Source organism: Dreissena polymorpha, chromosome 1 (assembly GCF_020536995.1).
Source record: "Dreissena polymorpha isolate Duluth1 chromosome 1, UMN_Dpol_1.0, whole genome shotgun sequence".
In the NCBI taxonomy this organism is placed as follows: Eukaryota; Metazoa; Mollusca; class Bivalvia; order Myida; family Dreissenidae; genus Dreissena; species Dreissena polymorpha.
This window is the reverse complement of record NC_068355.1, coordinates 205,922,794-205,940,798: the sequence shown is the minus strand read 5'-3', so window position 1 is coordinate 205,940,798 and position 18,005 is coordinate 205,922,794. Positions and strand designations below refer to the sequence as shown.

Here is an 18,005-nt window from a genome sequence, read left to right as displayed (position 1 = left end):
TGACGACGACGACGACGATGATGATGATGATGATGATGATGATGATGATGATGATGATGATGATGATGATGATGATGATGATGATGATGATGATGATGATGATGATGATGGACGATGATGATGACGATGATGATGATGATGATGATGATGATGATGATGATGATGATGATGATGATGATGATGATGATGATGATGAAGATGATGATGATGATGATGATGATGATGATGATGATGATGATGATGATGATGATGATAATGATGATGATGATAATGATGAGATGATGATTATGTTGATGATGATGATCATGATAACGTTGATAACGATGATGTTGATGAAAATAACGATACTGTAAGTAGTAAATTAACTCATTAATTGTTATTATAATACACAAGCACATGCTAATGGATCTGTATCCGCAAGGCGGTCAAATGAAAAACTCACTGGTATAAATATGAAAATTGAATCAAAATATCATTGATTAGCTTGTTCGCATTGCATATGCTTATCATTGTGCACAGGCTAATCTTATTTGACGTGCATTAAGCCTCGTTTTCCATGAAAGCAGCCAATATGTGCATATTTTAATGATAAACACTAGACTGGTCAATGGCGTTTACAAGCTGGTATATACATTCACTGCTAGAGCAGAATCATTTGTCGTCTGCTGCAGACAGGCAGTGGTAATCGTTCCTAGCAGAGTGAGTTGTGGTTCTTGCCGTACTTAAGTCTTCTAAGCACCTACTGATTTGCATTTATTACCCATTCTCTTGAAACGCCGACTAATAAAGTGCGATAAACCGCCTTTAAGCACTTGGCACATTAACAAATAAGAACATTCCACCACCTAACCGAGAACCGACCGTCTTTAATCGCGAACTATTACCAGAAATTGAATACCGCCAGAAACAACAATGAGCTCACTTCGATTAAATATAAATACACTATATTCATTGCGTCCTACGCAATCAAACATATCAACCGAAAATACCAGCGAATACAGTATTATATATGACATCGATCTTATATGTCGCCTCAGACATGCGGAGAGCGCCACGATGAGTGAAGAGTGTGTGTATGAGAGTTTGTTTACAGGTCCTACTAGCCTCTTCACGAGATTTGTGTAGCCCGACCTGAATGATGAATGAAATGGATGTAGTAACAGTTATATGAACACGATATATCCGTACCAATATCCACGTGAGCATATACTAATAATAAAATTTTTTTTAATCGCCATAAGCTTGAAATAAACGTAAATAGATACAACAAAGACCAATTCGGAGACTTTAAAATTTTTTAATTACCTCCCCTGCAATAGAAAATATATATGGAGACTCGCATTCTATGGAATATCTAAATCTCAATATATCTTTCTCCGAAATTTTTTTCTGGTAAAAATCATCTTAATTTAGCTGTATATTCGTATGTAATTAATTAAACAAGAGTTATAAAAAGGCATTGCAAAAATATCGCGTTTTACTTGAATAAGTTACCTCCCTTAAGCCTATCGGAATATCAAAAATACGTATATAAACAAAACGCGTTCCTTGCATAAGTGATAATAAAGCGCGTGCCCGTGCCACTCGTCCTCCAAATACTTACTAAATATAGTACAACGTATCTACAATCATTGCGACTAACTCATACCTCAGTAAATAAGTAACCAGGATAAATATACGTTTAGGTAATTAAGATATAAAACATACATATAAAAATTTACATGTTCCCTGTCTGCCGAACCCGATCCATGGACTATAGCCACAAGAGGTTTCTATGTACCTATGTAGCCGGATTGCGCCCTCAGAGCGCCCAACACCGACACAGATCACGCTACTCTCCGGTCAAACACAATACTGCATAGGACTACTGCCTTTGTCACCATATTATCAGAATCATTAAAGTGCAAAATGGAAACTTTCAACTGTCCTTTCACTTCATAAGCCATTGGCGATCTTCAATGATCGCTTATTTCCGAGAGATGCATTTTATTTTTTCAAACTTCGAATTTTGATATATGTTTAACTTATTCATTTAGATTACATTATTTTCACTATAAATATTGACTTGATCCAATTATCATCTGAAAATACGATTTCGCGATTTCTTCAAAGATCGAGCGAGCCTTTTACCTGTTTACTTATATATATCTAATTAAGGTTACACAGATGTAAAGTTGTCGTGGCCGAGTGGGTAAGGCGATAAAATTGAAATCTTTTGGGATTTTCCCGCGCAGGTTCGATTCCTGCCGACATCGCATACTTTTTGCGACGCGTTTATTTCTTTTCTAACGTAATTTGATTTAATATAGCACATAAGCTATGTTTATTGTTAAATATGTTGAAAATTGTATGCACATCCTTCAATTTTAAAATTAAAACAACGTTATGGCTAAATTGATTAATTTACTGCTGAAAATACGAATGATGCATGTTGCATTTTTATTTTATTTCAAAAGTAAACGGTAAATCTGTCTATTTTTTGGTATTTTTGCTTGTATATAGTGTTTCTATAAAAACTTAATTTAAAATATAACTTAAATGATACTATTTTGAATTTATGACACTTTGTTTTTAACCGACCCAATTTTTACTTGGCTGAAATCACTTACATTTCATGGCGCTATTCCATATATTAAAATTTGTAAAAAATAAATGTCTGTAAAAGAATACTTATTTCATCTTGTTTAAACTTTAAACACCTTTACTGCATCTGTACACACCAACTGCATGCCCACATTTGGAAATTTGAATGAATTATGGAACTTTTATATACCCCAGGGGTGAAAATAAACTGGACAAAAGCCGAGCGTGAGGGTGGTTTTGAAAAAATCGGTTTATTTTTTTTAAGCATGGAAAGCTACCTACAAATTTGCATGTAGTTTAGTGAAATGATGCTGATTAGGAAAATAATTAATTAAATTATATTTGGATATGTGCCCATTAGAGGTGCGCAAGCTTAAAAAGGTAGAATTACCGAAATTCCCGTTCTTACACGTTGTAGCATGGATCGGGTATTGAACACGATACACGTGTGTATTAGCACCCTACTGTAGTCCCGGCGGGGTTATCAACTGCACCAATACACCGGTAAGCAACCAGGGGAATATCATATGAAAAAAGAACTATCATGCATGTTTGTTTTGTTAAAGTGTGTCACAAAATTTCCCTAACTGCCGATGTCGGCTATAATCTCGGTATAAACATGCGAAGAAGAAATTAACATATATATAATGTTAATGCCGATATGTTATTGGACATTTTGTATGTCAAATGTTCATTATTTGCATTAAAATTAAGACGATTGTATTGAACACGATACACGTGTGTATTAGCACCCTACTGTAGTCCCGGCGGGGTTATCAACTGTACCAATACACCGGTAAGCAACCAGGGGAATATCATATGAAAAAAGAACTATCATGTATGTTTGATGTGTTAAAGTGTGTCACTAAATTTCCCTAACTGCCGATGTCGGCTATAATTTCGGTATAAACATGCACAGAAATTAACATATATATAATGTTATTGCCGGTATGTTATTGGACATTTTGTATGTCAAATGTTCATTATTTGTATTAAAATTAAGACGATGCTTATTTGCCAGAAAGCGTTTATTTCAAATTCAAAACAAGCAATAATCATACATAATACCAAAATATAAAACTAACAAAATGGCAACACTCTCGCTTAACGCAACGTTCAGAAGCACGCGCACTTAACAAAATTATTGCAACTAATGCAAGCTGTAATTAATATGTGACTACTTGCTATACAACCAGTATCATGCGAAAATTGATCTTATTTAATTGTGGTTCCCTCTTTGAATTTATGTTGCCTGTCGACTTTTAGAATAATGTGTCAGTAAGAAATGTATTGCTTGCTCTACAACCAGCATCATGCGAAAATGGATCTTATTTAATTGTAAATCCCTCTTTGAACTTAAGTTGTCAGTCGACTTTTAGAATAATGTGTCAGTAATAAATGTTTTTTCTTCAGTTTCACATGTTTTTTAAGAAATTTAGTGAAAGATGCAAATGTGTCTTATTTATTTTTTTCTGTGTCTTCAATGTATCTTATTTATATGTGACTGCGTGCTTATTTTTTTTTCAAGAAATGAAAGATGCAAATGTGTCTTATTTTAATTTTATCCATGTCTTAAATGTGGCTTATTTATATAAGATAAAATGATATACTGCCAGTGTCATGCAAAAAGGATCTAATTTCTTAATATCCACATTCACGCTTTGTTCTTTATTAGCACCGTCTTTAATTAGGCTATCTATTTAAAGTACAGATTACTGTGAACTTAATAATTGTGCAACGGTGATGTTGATCCATTATCGTTGTTAATTTAAAATGTAGACAACAAGTTAGCAATTAATGAAATCAGTTATTTTGGAAGTAAATCTAATTGTTTCTGTACAGTAGCCAGGTGGATGTGTATTGAGCGGATAAGATAGGGATCACCACAACAAGTTTCTAATACACAGTATAGACTTCCCCTATTATTATTAATTACCTGATTGGAATAAAAAAAGTGTTAAAGATCATTTCATGTGAAAAGCAGGATTTCTGACATAATTTCAATCGTTTTGCTTTTATACACAATTTCATGGAACAATGAATATATTGGCGCGATGGAACACAATTTATAAATCAAGCTGACAGTATAGTATCATTTTTTAATTATGTGTAATTTAATTCGCATCTCTCCCTTAACTCGTTCAATGACACGTGAACTTATATCAATTATAAAACATCACGTGCATCATTAAATATTTTTTTTTAATTATGAAAACATATATGTTCTACATGGTTTTGTTTAGTTTTTTTTCTCAACCAGAGAGACATTATAAAACATTGTTATATATAAAGCGCTTTACTTTTCTTTTACATAAAGATATATCGATTTTTTTGTTAAGTGTACGTGCTTGACATATTTATAAAAAGGCAGTGTTTATTTTTGTAATAAAATCGAAAATTGACATTTAATTTGATGCAATCCACATTGTTTAGCGGCCAAGCGCAGTATTCCGCTCTCGGCGGCCGATGGTGTATTGCAATATATACAATGAAAAGCTGGGTTTCTGACATAATTTCAATCGTTTTGTTGACGCGGAAGTGCTTTTTGGTGGCCAAAAATACTATTGTTCCCTTTATTTAAACCTAAATCATTATTTTTTTACACTTGAAGGTTTGTACAGCGGGGATTTCGGTACCGGCGCGGGTTTATGTGCTTGTTAAGAATTACCGAAATCCCCGCTAAGAGGCAACATATTATCCTGATTTATGCTTTGATTAAACATTGATAACTAAATTGCAAAAGTGTATAGCATATTGTAAATAAGGTAGTACGATATCATTTGTTTCATCAGATTTGTTTGGAAAATACTTTCTGAAGACTTATTATTACTATGTCATGTTATATTTACATATACTTTTGTGTAACCAATGTTTTAAATGTACATTTTACCTTTTTTACATTCGTTTACACATTTTTCACATTAATAAACTATTTAATAATGGAAAAAATATTCTGATAAGAGTGTTTAAATGATTAACACTAATATGATTGTGTACAAATCAACATTAATGCAAAGCCAAAACCCAAACATAATGACATATAGACCCTTTAAGGCGTAATATGGGGGATTGGCGTAAACATGGGTGATTTCGGCTCTGGGCGTACGAATGTAGCAGTACCGAAATCCCCGCTAATTATTTTCTAAAAGAAGTAACCGAATGGGAGATAATACATGTCACTGGTTGCTAATGAAAAAAAACACTATAATAATTTTGTTGACACTTGAAGGTTTGTACAGCAGGATTTCGGTACCGGCGCGCGTTTAAGTTCTAGTGTAGAATTACCGAAATCCCCACTGAAAGGCAACTTAATGCTGTCAAGAGTGCTTAATAATTAAAATTAATATCAAATTTGTTGCACCTTAACATTCATGTGAAGTCAAAAACCATTCATACCGATGACCTATTGACCCTTTAAGGCGTAAATATGGGGATTTCGGTACTAGGCGGGCGAATGTAGAATTACCGAAATCCCCTTTTCATCATCGCACATTAGTGTAACATAAATTTTAACACAATATATGTAGGGAAACTCATATGAATCGCGTAATGTGAAAATGATTATTATGCTATAATTCGACCACGAAACTTGACGTGACTTAATACCGGACATTATGGAATGGAGCTACGCTTGCCGTATTTGACATAAGACCCATTTTCGCAAATTATCTTATCAATGCTTATATGAATTTGATTGCTATAATCTTATGCGTATTCGACACGGAATTATTGTCAAGGTTTTTCATTTTGTCAATATTTATCATAGCAGGGGACATTGCTGACATCAATATGGATACTGTTTTCATTTTCTGTCGAGAAATGATATGACTTATTATCAAGATTATTTTATAGTACGGTAGCGTTCTCTTCACAATTGAGATTTATTTGTACAGGTAAATTGCTCTTATACTCACCATTCGGACTCGATGATCGGCTCGAATAAAAATGTTAGTCGCTTAAAAGTACAAATTCATCATATTGAGCACGATTATTATTATTATTATTATTATTATTATTATTATTATTATTATTATTATTATTATTATTATTATTATTATTATTATTATTATAATTATTATTATTATATAGCTTTTAGAAACTTATACCTTAAAAAAATCCCATTGGAAAAAAAAAATCCCATGGGAAAAAAAATCCCATGGGACAAAAAACTCCCATGGGAAAAAAATCCCATGGGATTTTTTATTATTTTAAAACACGATATAACGCGTTGAAATCGCGAGAAATGCTCATCATTTGTTAAAAGGTAGTGTTTCTGAAGGTTACATGAATAAATCTCTAAAAATCAGAAAAAAATCCCATGGGATTTTTTTTTTCCCATAAAAAAATGGGATTTTTTTTCTATCAAAGTAAATTGAACGAAAATAAGCACAAATGCTTTAACAATGCTTAAAATCGATAACTAAGCACAAACGAACGTGTTTTATGTTTTTGAAAATCCCATGGGATTTTTTCTCCCATAAAAAAAGCTGGAGAAAAATCCCATGGGAGAAACCAAAATTCCCATGGGATAATGAAAAATCCCATGGGAAATTACAAAAATCCCATGGGAACCCCAACTTTGCAAATAAAGTTCATAGTGAAGAAAACGCATTTAACAAGCAAAAATAACCAATTATTAATCACAAGTTAGACTTTTATCTTATACTTTATCACAAATAAGCAAACCTTCAAGAAAAAGGGTACTTAAGTTTGCGAAATTTCGGTTTCGCAAAGTTTTTCCGGTGGCCGTTATAAGCAATCTTCGTAGTTGCACAAAATTTAACGACAAAAACAGAACTCTCCAAATTATTCAATCGTTTCGTGTTGCAACGCTTTATAATTTTTAGGTTTTAAAATCGTCAAAAGATGCATATAATGGCTATATTAGAGCATGGTTAATGTTCAGTATTACTGTCTCCTCACAAATATCATAACTAAAACGAAAACTTACGAATCTGAAACAACTTTTTCAATTTTGTCAATTTACCAAAGCGTGAAAAGATCCCTTTAATTGCATTAATTTTCATTAATTGCTATTTAGGACAAGGCACCAATGAAATGCCAAATTAGAAATTCAGATAATTATGTTTTGCTGTTGAAAACCTTCACATCCAATCAAGAGGCATATATGTAGTGTATTATGCATTGTATTATAAAAATGTGCTACAAGTTCATATCCCCCAATCTAGTGTTGTTGTTTTCAGGAGAGCACCAGCATTAATATCGAGTTGGCCAAGCAACAGCACCAGTCTGGCCTGCAGGAGCCCCTATACAGAACCATCCTTTCCCTCCCCTGATCCCTAGCTCCTCGCACTGGACCTCCGGCCTCAAAGGGTCAGCATCGTTACACAAGTCTGTGCAATAAATCCTCAGCACGTCAAGTTTTCACGCGCTGTTATGAACAACCGAAATATCCGTGTCGAGATTTCCCCAAGCAAGCCCGAGTAGTTTTGTTTAGCTCTAGTGCCAGAGTGGGATGAGTGTTACAGAAGCGAGACGTTATAGCAGTACTTATGGTAATGCTAACAGTTAACGCAAACAGTTAGTTCCTGCTGTGGACATCACAAAGAATCTCACGAAGAATTAAACGTTGAATAATTTGTTTAATTCTTTATAAGACAGCTAAATATTCAGCAAGGAACGAGAGAAAAAAAGGAACAATTGAAATGATTCATTCAGAAGTATATCTGCTGTAGATAGTTAGGACAGTAGTAGCGTTACAGACTGTCCTCAGCGCACAATATATTCATGTGGTGCACCACAGACGCAAATTCTCCCCATTATTGAAAACAAGTTGCTAAAAGTAAACACGTCCGGTTTTGCACTCCGAGCCCAAAGGGCATTGCATTGAATTGAGACTAAAGAAGGCTAAAAAACATGACACCAGTTTTGTTGTATGCTCCAGTACACCCTTCGACTCTCAGCCCGAAGTTAATCAGAACTCAAACTCGGCCCTTAACAATATCCGCGAGGCCAGCATATAAGCTCAGCTTCTGAGCTTCAGGTGAGACCTTACAGTGTAAGTAACTTTGTCAAAGATTGGGCTTAAATTCAGCCCCATTCCTCAAAAAGTCTAATTTTTTATGCCCCCTTTCGAAGAAGAGGGGGTATATTGCTTTGCACATGTCCGTCTGTTGGTCGGTCTGTCGGTCGGTCCATCCACCAGGTGGTTTGTGGATGATAACTCAAGAACGCTTGGGCCTAGGATCATGAAACTTCATATGTACATTGATAATAACTCGCAGATGACCTCTATTGATTTTGAGGTCACTAGGTGAAAGGTCAAGGTCACCGTGACCCGAAATAGTTAAATGGTTTCCGGATGATAACTCAAGAACGCTTAGGCCTAGGATCTCGAAACTTGATAGGTAGATTGATCATGACTCGCAGATGACCCCTATTGACTTTCAGGTCACTAGGTCAAAGGTCAAGGTCACAGTGACCCGAAATAGTTAAATGGTTTCCGGATGATAACTCAAGAACGCTTATGCCTAGGATCATGAAACTTGATAGGTAGATTGATCATGACTCGCAGATGACCCCTATCGATTTTCAGGTCACTAGGTCAAAGGTCAAGGTCACAGTGACCCGAAATAGTTAAATGGTTTCCGGATGATAACTCAAGAACGCTTATGCCTAGGATCATGAAACTTGATAGGTAGATTGATCATGACTCGCAGATGACCCCTATTGATTTTCAGGTCACTAGGTCAAAGGTCAAGGTCACAGTGACCCGAAATAGTTAAATGGTTTCCGGATAATAACTCAAGAACTCTTATGCCTAGGATCATGAAACTTGATAGGTAGATTGATCATGACTCGCAGTTGAACCCTATTGATTTTGAGGTCACTATATCAAAGGTCAAGGTCACAGTGACCCGAAATAGTTAAATGGTTTCCGGATAATAACTCAAGAACGCTTATGCCTAGGATCATGAAACTTGATAGGTACATTGATCATGACTTGCAGATGACCCCTATTGATTTTCAGGTCACTAGGTCAAAGGTCAAGGTCATGGTGACCTGAAATAGTAAAATGCTTTCCAGATGATAACTCAAGAACGCTTATGCTTAGGATCATGAAACTTTATAGGTACATTGATCATTACTCACAGATGACCCCTATCGATTTTGAGGTCACTAGGTCAAAGGTCAAGGTCACCGTGACCCGAAATAGTAAAATGGTGTCCAGATGATAACTGAAGAACGCTTATTCCTAGGATCATGAAACTTGATAGGTAGATTGATCATGACTCGCAGATGACCCCTATGGATTTTAAGGTCACTAGGTCAAAGGTCAAGATCATGGTGACCTGAAATAGTAAAATGGTTTCCGGATGATAACTCAAGAACGCTTATGCCTAGGATCATGAAACTTCATAGGTACACTATTCATGACTGGCAGATAACCCCTATTGATTTTCAGGTCACTAGGTCAAAGGTCAAGGGCACAGTGACAAAAAACATATTCACACAATGGCTGTCACTCCAACGGAGAGCCCATATGGGGGGCATGCATGTTTTACAAACAGCCCTTGTTTTATAAATATTTACTGGTTAAAATTTACAATGCATTATTTGCCAAAAAAAGTGTTTGATAGGTTGCAACAATGAGTTACTTGCCTTATTAAGCTGTATAAGTTGAAACTTAGTACAATCAAAATACAAATCAAAAATTATAAATTGTTAAGTATTTGTGTTCACGTATAACTGATTATGACTTTTATTTAATTTAGAAACCGGATGTTTGCAAAGACACTATCACTATACTGCTTTTATATCCTTATGCACACACTTTCAACGCCAGTGGCTAAACTTTACATCTAAGGTCTGTCTTACAAAAACAATTGCATAAAATGTAGACATCAATCGATTCAATATCACGTACATATAAAAAATTTAACCAGAATAGGCTATTATTACTAGTATAATGGCCCCTGGTAGCAAGACAGAACATCATATACTTAATTCACCATAGACTTTCATCTGTTTTTGCATTTCTGTCTAATCCATAGGCAAAACGTGTGTGATCAAGTACTCATATACTTACAGTATTGTGTCTTATGACTTGTTGTATTGTCTATTGCAAGTTGTTTAGTCTCGCGTAATAAGATGTGCACATTTAAATATGTACAGTCTCATATTTTAAGTTGTTTAGTGTCATGTTAAAAGTTGTATTGTTTTACAGTTAAAGTTGCCGAGTATCTCATTAAAAATTATGTAGTCTTTCATTTTAAGTTGTTACCGGGGTAGGCTTATTTGGGCAGACACTTAGTGCACAATTTATAAAGCCCTGTTTTCTCGGTATGAGGCTCAAAGTAAATCCTCCTACAGTCTGTTACAGAGTTGTACAAGATGAAACCAGGTGAGCCTTGTTATGGGAAAAGGGTGCTTAATGCATGTTATGTACCATCCACAGATTAGCCTGTGCAGTGTGCACTCAGAATTACTAGGGATAATGCTTTCCATTTTTGAGGAAATTTTCGCTTTAAAGAAATTAGTTCTAAACAAAAATCATGTCTTGGTGGAAAGTGTTATCTCAAGTTAGCCTGTGTTGACTGCATAGGCTAATGTGGTACTATACATATTCATTAAGCCCAGTTGTCCGGAATATGGCTCAAGTTTAGTCTGCCTCCAGTCTGTTGGTATTTGTAAATTCTGATTAGAACAAATATGGTATCAAAACCACTATGATTAAAAACTGGTAATTGAGACATCAGTGTACATATCAATGCAAATTTAACATACATATTAAGCAAGTCTAAAGTAGTTGCTCACAATATCCCAATTTAACATACTTTGCCATTTTTAAAGAGTTGGCTACTCATTTTTTCACAAAATTAAAAAATTTGAGCCGTATTTTGTTCACAGAATATCATATCAAACACAGTTAATGTTTAAAATAACTTGGACAAAATATTGTTTTGTTATTGGTAACTGAAAATATAGATTTATGGGCGTCATCAAAGTACAGGCAAACTAGTATTGTAATATGATAGTTATTAAGGGCAAATGGCCTGTAACATAATTTTTACTCCATTGTGTATGTGAAAAAAAAGCCTTTTCTTTCCATCTTTATAAAGTACACGTAATAGGCACTTATATGCAAGTGGACTAATAAAATGACAATCTCCACGCAGAGTTGTCGTTCTTTGCTCTCACATACAACTCTGCGAAAGGCTCAGCACGCCATTTTGTCTATAACATAGCTAAAACCGAACAAACGCATTCAATGTATATTTGATTTGATATTTAAGATCGCATGCATTAAATTAAGAAATATGACTTTAAAATGTACGATAAATCGTGCAAATACTTGCGATTTTTAATGCAACTCTTTGGAACTATTTAATTGCCCATTTACGCAGATGGAATCATTGCACGCACTTTACATATCTAAATAATTGAACATAATGTTTATTGAGTGACGTTAGAAATTGCTTCGACGTGTGTATGTATGTTGGTTTCTTAACATCAAAAAACCATATCAATTTTATAAGAATTAATTAAGACTGATATAAGATATCATGCTATGAGATGGTTTTCTTAAATGCATTGAATGCAGTGTAATCGTCGGGCAAAAGATTGTTTAGTATACTGTAACCTTAATGATAAACGCTTGGTATGATCATGACATGAATGAGATGCTTTCATAACAATAGTCCGTTCTGAGCCCAACACAGAGGTGAATGTAATGTAACCGTCGTGCAAGAGATTGATAAAATGAGCACTGAAACTGAACATTTCAACACAAACGCATGTCAAAGAATATATTTATGCCCCCCTTCGAAGAAGAGGGGGGTATATTGCTTTGCACATGTCGGTCGGTCGGTCCGTCCGTCCACCATGTGGTTTCCGGATGATAACTCAAGAACGCTTGGGCCTAGGATCATGAAACTTCATAGGTAGATTGATCATGACTTGCAGATGACCCCTATTGATTTTGAGGTCACTAGGTCAAAGGTCAAGGTCACGGTGACCAGAAATATTAAAATGGTTTCCGGATGATAACTCAAGAACGCATATGCCTAGGATCATGAAACTTCATAGGTAGATTGATCATGACTCGCAGATGACCCCTATTGATTTTGAGGTCACTAGGTCAAAGGTCTAGGTCATGGTGACCTGAAATAGTAAAATGGTTTCCGGATGATAACTCAAGAACGCATACGCCTAGGATCATGAAACTTAATCGTTAGATAGATCATGACTTGCAGATGACCCCTAATCATTTTGAGGTCACTAGGGCAAAGGTCAAGGTCACGGTGACCCTAAATAGTAAAATGGTTTCCGGATGATAACTCAAGAACACATACGCCTAGGATCATGAAACTTCATAGGTAGATTGATCATGACTCGCAGATGACCCCTATTGATTTTGAGGTCATTAGGTCAAAAGTCAAGGTCACGGTGATCCGAAATAGTAAAATGATTTCCGGATGATAACTCAAGAACGCTTTTGCCTAGGATCATGACACTTCATAGGTAGATTGATCGTGACTCGCAGATGACCCCTATTGTTTTTCATGTCACCAGGTCAAAGGTCAAGGTCACAGTGACAAATCGTATTCACACAATGGCTGCCACTACAACGGACAGCCCATATGGGGGGGCATGCATGTTTTACAAACAGGCCTTGTCCTCATTGGTGTGGTACAAATACTTTTTTCAATTTGGCAAAAAAAATGCTGGTGTATTACTAATTTACTAGTTCAAAAGACTTCATATTGGTTTTCTCAATGTTACAGCAACTGCTAAGCACAGAAGACAAAGGAGTAGTGAAAGGCTCAGCCAAATCAAAGTCCAGCAATGTGAGGGTGACACAGCCTTTCCATGTCCTGGTATTGCAACATGAAGGACATTTTAGCTGAAACTAACAAGGGAGAGAACTGTAGATCTGCACCAGCAGTGAGTTGTTGCCCTTAAGTTGTTTAATGTTTTATTTATGTTTATTATGTCTTACAACTTACATGTTGATTGACTTTAAAACTGTTTTCTAGTGTGAATTTAAACAGATTTTAACCATAAAAGATCTGTAAAGGCATGGTAAAATAATATGCTTGTGTGGTTTTATTTTGCAATGTTGGTGAGACATTAATATTATTATTAAATATTAATATTGTTGCTTCCCATTTATTGAAACATATATTAACAATAAAACATATCTAATGGCATTTTGAAAGTAATGTGATTAATAGAATAAGTACAATTAAAAAATATTAAATTTTTAACCAGATGGTTTTCCTTCTTTTTGTTATGCAGCAAAAAATTGGCTAATAGATAAATAAGCTGTGATGTGGAAAAATGGGGCCTTATGCATGTGCTTAAATTGTTGTCACAGATTAGCCTGTGCAGTCCACACAGGCTAATCATGGACAACACTTTCCTCTTAAAGGTATTTTTCATTAAACAAATAATCCTCTTTATGAAAATCCAGTCTAGTCAGAAATTACCCTCCATTATTAGCTTATGTGAATTTCACATGCTAAAATGGGACGACACTTTCTAACATTAGTGATCCCCATATTGGCTTATGAAAATACATCTCTGAAAATGGAGTAAAGATAATAGATATAAATTTACAGATGAGTATAGCATTAGCCAATACTTTCTTGTTGTAATACAAAATGACTTAACTGTATTATGTTCATGCTATTAAGGACAAGGAACCAATAAAATGCCAGATTAGAAATTCATATTGTTGAAAACCTTCACAACCGTTTAAGAGGCATAGTTTGTTATAGATTATAATATAATTTGTTACAAGTTCCTATCACCCACTGTGTTATTTTTGTTTTCAGCAGAGCACCAGCATTGATATCGAGTTGGTCCAGCAACCGCACGAGCCCTACCTGCAGGAGCCCCAGTCCAGAACGACCTTTCCCCTCCCCTGACTTCTAACTCATCCCCCTTGACCTCCTGACTCAAAAGTCAGCATGATTGAATAACTCTGTTCTGCAGGAAATTCTGAGCATGATTCTGTTCTGAACAAACGCAATGCCCATGTCACGTTTTCCAAACATAAGCCTGGGTAGTTTTGTTAAGCTAGAGTTCCCTGTGGGCCTGAGAGGGACAAGTGTTACAGACACGAAAAGTAATAGCAGTAGTTATGGTAACGCCAACAGTCAGTTGTTGCTGTTGGACATCACAACAATATCATGAAAAATAAAACGTTCAATAACTTGTTCCAATCTTTATGGGACAAACAGAAATTGAACGGGAGAAAATTAAGGAACAATAAAAGCGTAAGCTTTCCTAGTGGGATACTTCTGCTGTTAATAGTTTGGACGACTGTAGGGTTACGGACTGCCCCAGATTGTCCTCTCAGCGGCCAAAATATCATAATAGAACGGACTTTTGGCAATGTTACTGACATACAAAGGGAGTAATGACTTGGTTGTGAATACCCAGAGCACTAGACATCCATGCTGACAAGAAAGGCAGTAATGACTTGGTTGTGAACACCTCGAGCACGAAACATCCATGCTGACAAAGAAAGGCAGTAATGACTTGGTTGTGAACACCCAGAGCACAATACATCCATGCTGACACAGAAAGAAGTAATGACTTGGTTGTAAACACCCAGATCACGATACATCCGTGCTGATACAGAAAGGCAGTAATGACTAAGCTGTGAACACCCAGTGCACGATACATCCATGCTAACACAGAAGGCAGTAATGACTATGCTGTGAACACCCAGAACATAATACATCCAGGCTGACACAGAAAGGCAGTAATGACTTGGTTGTGAACACCCAGAGCACAATACATCCATGCTGATACAGAAAGGCAGTAATGACTAAGCTGTGAACACCTAGAGCACGATACATCCATGCTAACACAGAAAGGCAGTAATGACTATGCTGTAAACACCCAGAACATAATACATCCAGACTGACACATAAAGGCAGTAATGACTTGGTTGTGAACACCCAGAGCACAATACATCCATGCTGACACAGAAAGGCAGTAATGACTTGGCTGTGAACACAGAACACGTTACACCCATGCTGACACAGACAGGCAGTAATGACTTGGCTGTGAACACAGAACACGATACACCCATGCTGACACAGAAAGGCAGTAATGACTTTGCTGTGAACTCAGAGCACAATACATCCATGCTTACACATAAAGGCAGTAATGACTTGGCTGTGAACACAAAGCTTAATACATCCATGCTGACACAGAAAGGCAGTAAAGACTTGGTTGTAAACACCCAGAGCACAATACATCCATGCTGACACAGAAAGGCAGTAAAGACTTGGTTGTTTAAACACCCACAGCACATTACATCCATGATGACACAGAAAGGCAGAAAAGCCTTGGTTGTAAACACCCAGAGCACAATACATCCATGATGACACAGAAAGGCAGTAAAAACTTGGTTGTTAACACCCAGAGCACATTACATCCATGATGACACAGAAAGGCAGTAATGACTTGGCTGTGAACACAGAACACGATACACCCATGCTGACAAAGAAAGGCAGTAATGACCTTGCTGTGAACACAGAACACGAAACACCCATGCTTACACAGAAGGCAGTAATGACTTGGCTGTAAACACAGAGCACAATACATCCATGCTGACACAGAAAGGCAGTATATGACTTGACTGTGAACACAGAGCACAATACATCCATGCTGACACAGAAAGGCATTTATGACTTGGTTGTGAACACAGAGCACAATACATCTTTGTTGACACAGAAAGGCAGTAATGACTTTGCTGTTAACTCAGAGCACGATGCATCCATGCTGACACAGAAAGGCAGCAATGACTTGGATGTAAACACCCAGAGCACAATACATCCATACTGACACAGAAAGGCAGTAAAGACTTGGTTGTAAACACCCAGAGCACAATACATCAATGCTGACACAGAAAGGCAGTAATGACTTGGCTGTGAACACAGAACACGTTACACCCATGCTGACACAGACAGGCAGTAATGACTTGGCTGTGAACACAGAACACGATACACCCATGCTGACACAGAAAGGCAGTAATGACTTTGCTGTGAACTCAGAGCACAATACATCCATGCTTACACATAAAGGCAGTAATGACTTGGCTGTGAACACAGAGCTTAATACATCCATGCTGACACAGAAAGGCAGTAAAGACTTGGTTGTAAACACCCAGAGCACAATACATCCATGCTGACACAGAAAGGCAGTAAAGACTTGGTTGTTTAAACACCCACAGCACATTACATCCATGATGACACAGAAAGGCAGAAAGCCTTGGTTGTAAACACCCAGAGCACAATACATCCATGATGACACAGAAAGGCAGTAAAACTTGGTTGTTAACACCCAGAGCACATTACATCCATGATGACACAGAAAGGCAGTAATGACTTGGCTGTGAACACAGAACACGATACACCCATGCTGACAAAGAAAGGCAGTAATGACCTTGCTGTGAACACAGAACACGAAACACCCATGCTGACACAGAAAGGCAGTAATGACTTGGCTGTAAACACAGAGCACAATACATCCATGCTGACACAGAAAGGCAGTAATGACTTGACTGTGAACACAGAGCACAATACATCCATGCTGACACAGAAAGGCATTTATGACTTGGTTGTGAACACAGAGCACAATACATCCTTGTTGACACAGAAGGCAGTAATGACTTTGCTGTTAACTCAGAGAACGATGCATCCATGCTGACACAGAAAGGCAGCAATGACTTGGATGTAAACACCCAGAGCACAATACATCCATACTGACACAGAAAGGCAGTAAAGACTTGGTTGTAAACACCCAGAGCACAATACATCCATGCTGACACAGAAAGGCAGTAATGACTTGGCTGTGAACACAGAACACGTTACACCCATGCTGACACAGACAGGCAGTAATGACTTGGCTGTGAACACAGAACACGATACACCCATGCTGACACAGAAAGGCAGTAATGACTTTGCTGTGAACTCAGAGCACAATACATCCATGCTTACACATAAAGGCAGTAATGACTTGGCTGTGAACACAGAGTTTAATACATCCATGCTGACACAGAAAGGCAGTAAAGACTTGGTTGTAAACACCCAGAGCACAATACATCCATGCTGACACAGAAATGCAGTAAAGACTTGGTTGTTTAAACACCCACAGCACATTACATCCATGATGACACAGAAAGGCAGAAACGCCTTGGTTGTAAACACCCAGAGCACAATACATCCATGATGACACAGAAAGGCAGTAAAAACTTGGTTGTTAACACCCAGAGCACATTACATCCATGATGACACAGAAAGGCAGTAATGACTTGGCTGTGAACACAGAACACGATACACCCATGCTGACAAAGAAAGGCAGTAAATGACCTTGCTGTGAACACAGAACACGAAACACCCATGCTGACACAGAAAGGCAGTAATGACTTGGCTGTAAAC

At 36.8% G+C, this 18,005-nt stretch overlaps 1 long non-coding RNA gene across 1 annotated transcript in view; it reads left to right on the top strand.

Moving 5' to 3' along the window:
• Positions 1-14,508, top strand: part of LOC127864746 (uncharacterized) — a 27,163-nt gene extending 12,655 nt beyond the window's left edge. Inside the window, exons 3-5 of the long non-coding RNA XR_008042266.1 lie at positions 7,788-8,587; positions 13,332-13,491; positions 14,385-14,508. This is a non-coding gene — a long non-coding RNA (uncharacterized LOC127864746). The remainder of the gene's footprint in view (positions 1-7,787; positions 8,588-13,331; positions 13,492-14,384) is intronic.
• Positions 14,509-18,005: the final 3,497 nt, after the last annotated feature.